Here is a 12,137-nt window from a genome sequence, read left to right on the forward strand (position 1 = left end):
GCGACATAGTTTGCCCAAGGTGATCAGCCTCAACCCCCAACAGTGTGTTTCACGTCCCTCTGTTTAACTCTTATGCTAAACAAGCTAACTTTTTGTAGATTATGGTTATAAACAGATGAGGTATCAAAATACATACAAGGACACACATCAACTCTAAGATGTTCATTAACTTCACTATTTTGTTTCTATTTTTTTATTTCTATTAAAAAATAATTAAGAACCTCTGCAGTCAATATAGAAAAATGTTACTGGGTTTTAATCCAGAATATAGAGGTGTTGTGTGTCATTACTCATACTTATTTGTATGTTCACAAGACAAAATGATTTGAAGGTCTCTCTCCCCTCCTCCTACTCAGTACCTGCTCTCACCAGATCTCCCAGTCCACACATCTAACAGCCTTTCACTTCACCCACAGCTGAACTCATCAGTTTTCCCCCAGAGCTCCCTCTGCAGCTTTCCCTCCTCAGAGCACAGCAGGACCATCACTTACCTCATTAATCCACCCAGAAACCTGGGCCTTCCTCCATCCTACCTTCACAGACAGCATTCATCCTTTCATTTTTACCATCTAAACATGCCTTCAATCTGTTCGCTTTTACACACTGACCGTCCCACCGCTCAAGTGGAAGCCACCAACACTGCACACCTGGACTCACGAGTCTCCCAAGTGTCCCCACAGCCGCTCTCACGTACTTGAGACAAAAGGGATTGTGTCACTCCCGCGGTTTTAGGACTCTTTTCAAACCCACTCTTCTTAGAAGAAACTCCCAGTTCTTCACCTGATAAAGATCTTTGCCATCAAATTGTCAGCTCAGGGAGGGCAGGACAAGCCCTCTCCCCTCGGCCCCTCCCTCTGGCAGAGCATCAGGTTGGGAGGACCTGCTGAGCTACACCAGCCTGTATTCTAACCCTGGTCTTGAGTTCTTAGCAAACTGCTTCACTTATCCATACAAACCCAAGGTAGATTAGAAAGATTTTAGATGTTGAGCTAGACTATTGATTTGGGGATTTTGCACTAGCAACCTGCAAGTACATGTTCTAATGATTCTGTCTTCTTAAAACCACACCCAGATTTAAGGAGTATTTGTGGAATGTCTTCGGAGTAAAAGGGACTGTACTTTAACAGACTATATGTTTTATAACATGAACAACCCTGACAGGGTCACAAATGGAACCACCTCACAAGTGACAGAAGACAGGTGAGAGGCACAAAGCAACAGGTCACAGAGATGGTAAGAGCAAAGTTGTTTCTCCAACCCCCAAAAAATTTTTTGAAAGAACCGAAAACTCTGAATTTTGAAAGTAAAACACTATCATATAAAGAAATAAAATAAATAATCCTCTTCATCAGTGTTTCAAGATCTGACTGCAGAATTTTTAGCATGCCATACTGAATCCTAGCACAGAAAAATCAGATGGACTAGTGGTGAGTAAGTTCCAGGGAAAAGGCAGCAATTCCTCCACTTGTAAGAGGACACACACTCAATTGTCGAAGGTGATTTTAAACCACATTCTGGAGAAATTCAGAAGATTCAGGCACCGATTCTAGATGGTGATGACACGGAAGGACGGGTTGGATGCATGCTTCTAACTGAGTCACCGGCATTCTTACACTGCAGGGGGAAACGGAGGCTCTCAGTTATGAGCAGAGATGTTCCTGTCATGTCTCCCAGGCCGTGCCTCGGGGACTCAGTGTCCTGCAGCAGCCTGGCCCCAGGCGAGGACCCGCAGCGTGGCCCACTCAACCAGGAGGGGCACTGTGCTTGAGAAAGCCCATCCCCGATGGGAGAAAGAGGGGCTGGTGGGGTTGTGTGTACCTATAAATGATCATAGAAATACACCTGCATACATTCATTTGATACAATTAATATTAGCAGGCTATTTAACAAAATTTCAATTGTCAGTGTTAATTTTACCATTCCTTTCCTCTTGTCCCCTGCACTCTGAGACAGGCTTAGGCTCTCTCACACCTGCAGCTCTGATGCAATAGTTGTGAAGTCATTTTACTTTGCTGCAAGTGTCCTCGCTCCCCGTGTCGCTGTGACTGTCGTCTCTTAACAGAGTCAGATGTCTTCCTGGATCTCTCCCTGAGTTCCTTGCTCCTGCTTCTCAGATCCTGAGATAAAGAACAGGTGAAGACACATGACTAGAAAAGGCACTGTGGACTTGACCAAGTCCTCAGTGACCCCCTAGGTGAGTGCTGCCCACACCTTACCTTCGATTCTCAACGTTCTGCCCAGGGTGACATCCAGACAGGAAAGAGTCTTGGGCCCAATTAAAAGCTGTGAGGCTTGGGTGCAGGGAAAGGTGCAGGAGCTGGTTCTGGAGCCGGGCCCCTCCCCACCTCTGCTACTCTCTCTCCCAAGGCCCTGCCCCCAAGCCCCCAGGCTCCCTGATCTTCTGTCCTTCTCTTCTACACTACTCCAAGCCCTTTTCCCCTTCCTTTATTCCCTGATTATCCCCAGCTGGAGTGATTTTTTCATCACAGCATCTAAAAAAAATTTCCTACAGCTGAAAAAGAAGTCTCCAGAGGTCAATGCCCACATGGTGGTTCCTGAAGAGAGCCCCTGGTTAGGGGGACTCTCACCAATACTCACAGGGCATCAGACATGTTGCAGGGTCGACCACCCCCAACAAGAATTTGCTGTGACCCCTATGCCCGCACAGCATCCCTGTTCACAAAACTGTAGTTGGGCCACTTATCCGTTATTAAGAAGCAAAAGTAAAAAAATTGCTCATGTTTCTTACTAAAATTATCTATGAGGTGGAAAAAGAAATTGTAATAGAAAAGAACAAATTTGACTCCATGTTAGATGTGTTCGTTTGTCTTTAAACCTGTACCCTGTTTTCTAGGCTAAGACTTGTTATCTCTGCACCTTTTGTAAAAGAAAGTTGCCTTTAGCCTGAAATATCCAGGAGGGCCTATTTTGCGGGCTCTGATCTTTAAGGATGTTAGCTCTTCTACACTTATGTAGAGATGGCAAGTTGCAAAATAAAGAATAAACTTTGTTTTTTTGAGGTTTTACAGGGGTGCCATGATTTGACCCACATGGACAGCTGCAAGAATAAAGGATTCCAAGGAAATCAATTCGTACAGCAAGAAGTTTGCAACAACCAACCACACCCCCGCCCCTTTTTAGTAAAAAAGGAGACTGAATTCTGACTTGGGGAAGAGGGTTCTCCAGGATATCAGTATGCCATCTTCTGGGTCTGCCAGCTTTTCAAATAAAGTCACTATTCCTTGCTCTAACACCTCATCTCCCGATTTACTGGCCTGTCATTCAGGAAGCAGAACTAGTTTTGACGTGGTAACTAAATGACTTCATTGGAGGTAGTATGTCTCCACTGTTTCCTCATTTCCAATATGTCACAACCTATCAATTTTATATGCTGTTTAACAACACAACCAAAAAACCTTTGTTAGGGAATTGATTCTATGGAAAGAAAGTTATTTCTACTCCTTCAAACCTTTTTTTTTCTTTTCTATTTTGTTTTGTTTTGCTTATTGAAAAGAAAATAAAAGTGAAATCATTTTATTTCACGTATTTTTGTTACAACTACATATTTTAAATTCTACAGAAAGATTTAAATTGCATTATAAATTTGTTCATATATTAATATAAAGATATATACACAATCAATGCGGATTAGGAAAGGAATGGATATTTACTAAAAATCCACTGCACATCCAGTCTTTTACAAGCATATCCTGGAATATAATAAGCTCTAGAATCCAGGGGTCCCCCACCCCCTTTCTCCCTGCCGAGTGCCTTAGTAATCAACAACAAGGCACCATCATAGAGCCACGCGATATGTATTTTAGGTATAAATGAGGAAATTAACTCATTCAACTCTAAATCAAAAACCTTAAAATAAATACTTAACTTATTTACAAACAAAGAAAATTGAACACAATTAAGTACAGTTTCTTCCCCAAGGTCACTAAGCTAATAACTGGTAAAGGCAAGATTTGAGCTCATCTGCCTGATTCTAAACACTAAGGTGGAAAACACATTTGATTGTGGAGGGTCCAGCAGCAAAGCCTATCACCCTATCTTTATTCAGATCTAGCCTTAGACAGCCTGAGACAGCACCCCATTCCTATGGAACTCGAGGATAACACAAAGGATTTTATATCCAGTAGTTTCTTAGGTCTCATTTATATAAAGTGTCAGCAGGTCAGCAGAAAAAACTCTGGGAAATATGAGTGGGTCCAGAGCTTTTTGCTGATTAGTAACTTTATCAGAACAGCGTGACCTTCCCATGAGAGGCCACATGGACCTTAACTAAAGGCAGGTGAGCAATGAAAACTAGCAAGACCCTGGAACTCAAGCAAGAAGGATCACTGCCATCCCCCACCAAGTTGCCTCTTCACCCTCGTGGGCACGATGGCAGAAGATCCAGGTTCTTGTCCAAGTTACACTATCATGGATTCTCACCCATAAACAGATACGACTCTATGCTGTCTTAAGTCCTTCCCAACTCAAATATGATGACACCAATATCTGAGCAGAATGTCTATGTCTCCACTTCCTCTCTTCTGTTAGGAGAATAATTCTATGGCCACAAAGCAGAAATCCAACTAAAAACACCATGCATGAAGCCAGGTGAAAGTCTGCATAAGACACTTTGCTCTCACGGACAGTGAATGAAAACTCAGAATAAGTGGTTCTTCTTCCTCTGTAAGTGGGAGGTAGCCTGATTGTGTGTGTGTGTGTGTGCGCGCGCGTGTGTGCGTAAATCAAATACAATGAATTCTGGGATGTGTACAGATTTTTTTATGTTACTGTCATTTCATGAGGATGAGACAACCTTTAAAGTAATTTGAATCTAGTGTTCTGAGATATTCTCAGGTTCTTTTGGTGGAGGAGGGGAAAGGGGAAATGAAAGGAGGAAAGAAGTAAATGAAGCAAAGGACTAAGAATACTGCTAGCGAAAGGCAAGACATTAATTTTGTTCCTACTTGCATCACACACAAATTAGGGACTGGCTTTCCCCAGGTGTGTTGTCGAACACTGAGTTGCAGAAGAGGCAACAGCCCATTTCTCACTGAACTTGTGACAGTACGTGGCATCTTATAGACACAAATCATTTACCCTGATCAAACACTCTAGCAGCAGGCCATAATTCTCCTATTTTGAGACACAAGAAAACAGGAGTTCAAAGCGGATATATAACTTGACAAAAGTCAGAGGACCATTAAACAAGAGAGGATGAATTCAAACTCAGATCTGAATGCAGAGTCTGCTCTTCTCACTCCCAGGACTGGAAAATCCTTAACACACAGGCTCCGCAGCTCCCCTGCAGTGTTCCTGGCGCCAAGCATTTCCCATGTTAATGGTCGCCAGTTCTCACAGTCACAGCGCTCTGTGCAGCCAATGGCCTCCATCGGACCTTGATCATCTACCTGTCACGCCCAACAGGCTTCTCCACAAAGGCAGGAATGCTGGCTTTCAAGTGCATAAAAAGCCATCCCTGGTCTAACCTGGGCTCTTCGGAGGCCTCTCCAGCCTAAAGGCAGCCATGAAAATGCTCACAGTTTGTACATGAGCCACACTACCTCTCTCCATCAGTCTCCCCAAATACACTACTTAGCTACGACCACTTTGATAATCTTGGAAACAAATTTTGAAAAACAGAAAAGAAAGGATTCTGGAACAAGTATTTAATACTTACAATTTTAAATGACAAGTTACAAAGTGAGTATTGACAATCCGAATCTGCCTTCCTAGGTGTCAGTTTGAAGAGTTAAAAAATATAATTGCAAAAAATTCTCACTTACAAAATTAAGTAAAACATAAACAATAATCTGGGCTAAACTCAAAAATAATGCCCATGTTGTACATGGAGAAAAATACAGGACTATACTGAGGGGTAAATTAAGAGATGTGAATGTAGAGACATCAACATATTGCATGGAGGAAAGCAGCTTTGTAAAATGAATGCTCTTTTAAAGATAATTCAAAACTTACTAAAAAATCCTATGAAAACCCTTATCTGTTTTTATTCTTTAACTTGAACAAAGAATTTTAGAATTCTTCAGGAATAATAAAGTCATAATACTAGCCAAGAAAAATTGGGATGGAAGAAAAGAATCAAAAAAAAAATCACACTGTCAGATATTAAATAAATTTTTACAATATGTAAGTTATGGTGCTGGAGTAATAAAGTAAGATTGACAGAAATAAACCATGAGCTCAAAAAGAGACTTTAGTGTACATAAGTATTTTGTGCATGTGGGATTTCAAATCAAAGAGCAAAGTATGAATTCAATAATTGTCCTGGGAAAATCAGAGAATCACCTGGAAAGAACAAATTCTATTCCTGTCATAATGACCAAAGAAAAATTACAGATAGTGATGTAAATATTAAAAAGTACTAATAACAGCAAATGCAACTCTTTGCTCATATTAATTCAACTTCTCCTCACTATAACAAGTACTATTATCATCTCCATCTTAGAGATTAAAAAACCTACAGAAGAGATTTGTACCATTATAAGAAAGTATTTCTAAAATAATACCAAAAATAAAACCCAAAAAGAAGACATTTACTATCTTAAGTATATTTTGGGCCACAACAAAAGTAAACCTACTGAATAAAATGAAAGGCAAGAAATGACAAGTAAAAACTGCGTGATACATATTGATGAAGTCAAGGGGTTAATGTTCATAACATACAAAGAGCTGTCACAAAGCAACAAGAAGCTCCCTCACTTAACTGTGTGCGAAGGACAAAAGGGATCATTCACGTTTTAAAAGTCAGATGGCTAATAAGTGAAAAATGCTGAATACCTCATTGGTCATCAAATGCAAACTAAAACAATGAAAAAGCACTTTTGCTCATCATATTGGCAAATATTTTTAAAAGTTGTTCTAGCTAGTGTCCATCTGTGAGAGAACAAACTGTGAGCAACGTGTTTGGAGGACGACATGTCAATGGATATGTAAACTCTGATAAACGTGTGTACACACAGATTCAACTCCCCTTCTAGGAATCGTTTCGTTTAGAAAAAAATCAGTTCAAAAAGATTTACTCATCAGAGCATTTACACAGCACTTTTTACAATGGTAGGAAGAAAAGCTGAAGTGAAATCATATCCAGCGATAGAGAATTGGTTACATAAGTTATTCTACATCTTTTCATTCCCCGCAGGAGAAGGAATTTCTAGAGTCACTTGAAAGGAGCCTGTGATGTATGTAATTGTCACATCCAGGGACTAAATTTCCAGAAACCTTAACTAAAGGAATACTCATACAAGATCACAGGAATGTTTGTACAAGAAGGACGCCAGTCAAACACCCTTTCTGACAGTGGAAAATGGAGAAAACTTAAGTATCCACCATCAAGACAATGATGCGGTAAATCAAGGCGAGCTGTGGGCACTAAGGGGCAGGCGTTTTGGCGTGGTCCAAGGCCTTGTCCACAGTACTCTCCCACCAAAGGTGTCCTTACACAAGAGACCAAATCTACTGCACATCAGGAGACCCCTCTACTCTATCTGAAAGGACCGGGTGAGTCTGGAGTGGGAGGACGTCTATGATATACACCTCAGTGAATAAACCGAGCTGCACAAAACATATAGTGTGGCCTTATTTTTCAATACAGCATATATACACACACATATACATAGATTTCTCATATACATGTATGTATGTATGTGTATATATATATGACAGGCATAAAGGTCATGAAATATATACACCACATTGTCAGCAGTTTTTACTCTCAGGAAAAAAAGGGGAAGGGATGTAGGGGCCTTTCGGTACCACCACAGTTCTCTTTTCAGTATTTCAGTTAAATATACTTGGAATTTAAAAGTTTATTTAAGTCCGAAGTAAAATGGACGATGCCTCCACAAGACAGAATGCTATACTGGTCATTAAAAATCATGCCAGGGGAGAGAGAATACTGTAGAAAAACGTGTAATAAGCCGAATGGAAAATGGATGTCTCCACACAGTAAACAGGCACAGAGTGCTCGCTGGTTTTTATGACAGATGTAATACACACTGATGAAAAGAACAGAAAATAGATGTAAAACTGTTAATTATTATCTCTGAGTAGTGGGACCAGGATAGACACTTTTGTCCCTTTTTTCAGACTTATTATATTAAATACACATTATTTTTCATCTGAAAAAAGCATTTTTAGATGTCTAGTACCACACATTGAAAAAATTACACTAGTACTTACAGAAATAACTAGGAGACACGGCAGCAGCGTCACAAAGTGTAGAACGGGCGATCCTGAATAACACCGCGCAGTTACATAAGGACCCACAAAGTAAGAGCACCTGCTGTCTTAGGGCATAGCCCCCTTCTATTTGTCAGTTGTGTCTTCAGGGCTAAGGCAGTTGTGAGCACGGCCAGTGTCAGTGCTGGTGTCTGGATGGATGCCACTGGAGGTGAGGGCACCTGCAAGCCGAGAGGAAGAACAGAAATCATCCTCTGCTTTTTCTGTCTTGTTTCTTTGTTACTTTTGAAGAGAGATGTAAATAAGATAAACTAAATCTTCCCTATTAAAATTTCAGTAATGAAACCGTTTTTAAAGGGTTCACAACTTATATTCTGCCTATAACTGTCTTTTCAACAAAGCATCATATTTCTTAAATGTTAATTAACTCAGTTAATTAACTACCTGTTGAAACCTATTAAAGAACATGAAATGCACTATGTAAAATCACCACGCCTGCAGTGACTGGCACATCTGTCTTGATAGCAGTGCAGTCAGCCCCCACCATCCCGTGGCCCTGAGCTCCTTATGCTGCTAAGAGAGCACGCTGCCACCTCAGATGGAGAGAAACGGTGAAAGCGTTTTCTGAAATCTACAGCACTGACAAAACATAACTGACAAATCCCAGGCTCCTTTGAGGCTGTCATTTTCTGTTTCTGGCCAACCCCCGTCAATGAGCAGAACCACCCCATTCCCGAGCCATGGGACTCACGTGGGAAGCAGTTTTGGAGAAATTTCCAGGTATAGAATGTAACCAACTATACATAGAACTCTGAAAAAAGAAAAGATGCAATACTCTGATTTTGGAAGAAACTCAAAATATTCTCCTAAGCCTTAGTAGCTGGAAAGGCTGGGCATCTCCTAAGCCACTTATTTATTTCACAGCCAGTGAGCATCTCCCACAAACCCTGTTTCCCTGTGTCTGCTGGGAGCCTCAGGCACACTGTTGCTGTCGATCTTATAAGTCACAGGCCTGAGGCGTGTGTCTCACGCCTGCAACTCTCACACAGGCTCGCCTCCTAGCCTCACTGTCTGAACTTGGCCCCATTTTCTCACCTGTTTATTTGGTATCTGTTCTTCTGTAAGCTGCCTGAAATGCTTTTTGGAACAAGTCAGAAGAATCAGTGGGTAGAGAAATGGACAGATGGACAGGTGAGAGTTGGGGAGACAGAGTGACTCCAAGAAAAGGGGAACAAAGAAAATTTCCTATGCAGAACCCTCTTCTAGTCAGGGAAGAAAACCACCACGGAGAAGTGTGAAGAGGCAGGTGGCTTAGGACTGTTTCCTGGATTCCATGAAAAGTCACACCAAGAGATGAGAGGGTAGAACTATAAATAATAAAAGAAAAAAGCATGCATGCTTGAAAAATATATCTACAATATGTACTTTCTAAAGAATAGATTCAAATCAGCACGGCCCAATAACACAATCCTTGGGTATTTACAGAAGTGAGAATCCCATCTCCAAACCACAAGGCATCCCTTCGGAGCACTAAGAGTCTACACGGGACGGTCATAAAGCTGTCATCGCAAAAGCGATGCTATCCTGCCCTTACGAGGAATGAGCAGCTGTGCTCGGGCTGCCCACACGCGCCATTTACACCCCACAGCACCTCTACGGGAGAGGGACGCCTAGCGAGCCCCATCTCTGCAGGACAGAAAACAAGTCCGGGAGAGGCTAAGCCGACCTACCAGTTCTCCATCTCACAGGACTGGTAACTCCAGAGCAGGACTCGAACTCGGACCCACGTTTGTAACCGCAGTACTACCGTGATTTGTGTGCTTTTTGTGTGTATAATACATTTGTTTCCGGCATGAAAGGATATTTAACAAATGTTCGGTTGTCTTGTCTATCTCATTAGCTCACAATCTTTATATTTTTGAATTGTACTCTTTTCCCCTGGAGAAAGGAACGGAAAGAGCGGGGGTCAGAATGAGATGGGGCTCCATTCTTTATCTGTTACCTCATCTCATCCAGTCCCCAACCAGGGAGAAGGAGCAAATGTTCTCTTCATCTTTAAAGAGAGAGCTCCACTGATGGTGACTTACTCAACTCCAAAACCATGTCTGGGGGAAGGGCACAGACAGCAACCAGAGAAGTATCACCCGTAGGAAGGAGAAAAGAGCTCAGGGTGTCAGCCTGATTTAATTTCAATGGATAATATAATACCACAGACTAAAAATACTAGCATGCAGTGAATTTGCTATTTCTTGACATCTAGCAAGTTTTCATAGCCCGCATGAAACATTATCGTGAACTAGTTAAAGGAAGAGTCCACACTCAGGGAAAATCAATGCCACAGGCAGGCTGAAACCGAGGCTGGAGGAAAGGAAGAGAAAAGGCATAGTTAAGAAGAGGGGAAAGTCTGGGAAAAAGACATCATCACAAGGACTCTCCAGCATCATCCAGCTATCATATAATCATTCATTCAAGAGAGAGTTACTTAGGTCCTATTTTGTGCAAGATTTTACACAGGGCAAAGCAAGAGTGCAGCGTACATGGTGGCAGCAAGTGGCGGGGCTATAATACAATTCTGATCCTGGTACCTTGCACTATTGTACTCAGTATAAAGGCAAAAAAATAAGGTAAAATAATACTATGTAAACTCTACGCATTGTTGAAAAAAATTAAAGAAGACCTAAATACCTGGACAGACACACCACGCACATTCCTGGATCAGATGACAGCGCTCTTGGGATGGCAGTGCTCCCCAGAGCGATCTGTATACTCAACGTGGTCTCGATCACAATCCCAGCGGGCTCCTCTGCAGTAACTGACTAGCTGCTGCTACTATTCATATGGGAATTCGAGGGATTCAGTAACCAAAACGTACTTGAAAAAAAGAAAAAAATGAGAGGACTTGTAATTCTCAATTTCAAAACTTACAACTGTATCTCCAGGTGAGATTAGAGGCCATTTTTAAGTTATTACTGGGTTTATCCTTATTTTCAAAATTCTCTACAATGAATATACCTGTTAGAATAAGAAAAATAAAAAGAAAGTTATATTGTAAAATATGCACAGTGATTCATTCATTGGGAAAAAAATTATTTTAACTATAAAGAGGTAAACAAATATCTAGTGAAAAAGGACTACTTAAAAACAAGTGTGCATTTACAATTTTCATAATTTGAAAACTGAAAAGCACAAAAACATCAAGTTACTAGGGAGACTAGTGAAACATATTAATAGTTATTTTCAAAAATTCTAATTGAACAATGAAAACTCAAGAAAGGGAAAATTGTGATTGACACCCAAGTGCAAACACATGGAGAGCAAACGCCTAGAAATCACAGTTCCTTTAAATCTGCTTCTAACTCAATAGGAGAGGAAATTCCTCACTTAGGGGACAGTGGAATCCCATACATAAGACAGGATACACAGTACAAACTGCAGTAGTATCGGGAGTGAATTTCTTAGAATTCTAATGTTACAACATTGCTGAAAAACTATAAAAACACTGACAGACAGATTAAAACACACAGTCATATATATTATATAGAAACATATGAAGTCTGCTCCCATGTTGCATAGAAATACAAACATATTTGTTCATTTATAGGCACTGATTACTTTATCACAGATAGAATATTTCAAATAAAACAAAAAATCAATAATACACTCCTCTTGTCAAATCTACTTGATAAGTTACTCTGCTATGCAACCATAATGTGTTTAAGATAGATCTAAAATTAGTGAAAAATCTTTGTATGGTTTCTTGAATTGTTCTCAAAATTCCAAGCTTAATATTAAAATAGATCTGAGCAGTATTTCTATATTATCTTTTCCCTTGTGAAATGAACAACACAGTCTGTTGTCAAAATTCTGTCCTTACAATGATTCACGAGCACCGTTTCCTAACAAAACTGCTGAACAGCAAGGCACTATCCAGACACTGTGAC

At 40.7% G+C, this 12,137-nt stretch overlaps 1 long non-coding RNA gene across 2 annotated transcripts; it reads right to left on the reverse strand.

The window, feature by feature from the left end:
- Positions 1 to 1,458: 1,458 nt before the first annotated feature.
- LOC135320565 (uncharacterized) lies at positions 1,459 to 11,043 on the reverse strand. 2 transcript variants are annotated; one of them, XR_010379746.1, is made up of 6 exons: positions 10,882 to 11,043; positions 9,927 to 10,134; positions 8,948 to 9,007; positions 8,197 to 8,417; positions 1,918 to 2,117; positions 1,459 to 1,818 (listed from the first exon to the last, which is right to left on the reverse strand). It is a non-coding gene; the product is annotated as an uncharacterized LOC135320565 (long non-coding RNA). The 2 variants fall into 2 exon arrangements; XR_010379745.1 differs by having other exon boundaries at positions 1,459 to 2,117.
- Between the last annotated feature and the right edge of the window lie 1,094 nt (positions 11,044 to 12,137).

This window comes from Camelus dromedarius, unplaced genomic scaffold (genome assembly GCF_036321535.1).
Source record: "Camelus dromedarius isolate mCamDro1 unplaced genomic scaffold, mCamDro1.pat HAP1_SCAFFOLD_197, whole genome shotgun sequence".
NCBI classification, from domain to species: Eukaryota; Metazoa; Chordata; class Mammalia; order Artiodactyla; family Camelidae; genus Camelus; species Camelus dromedarius.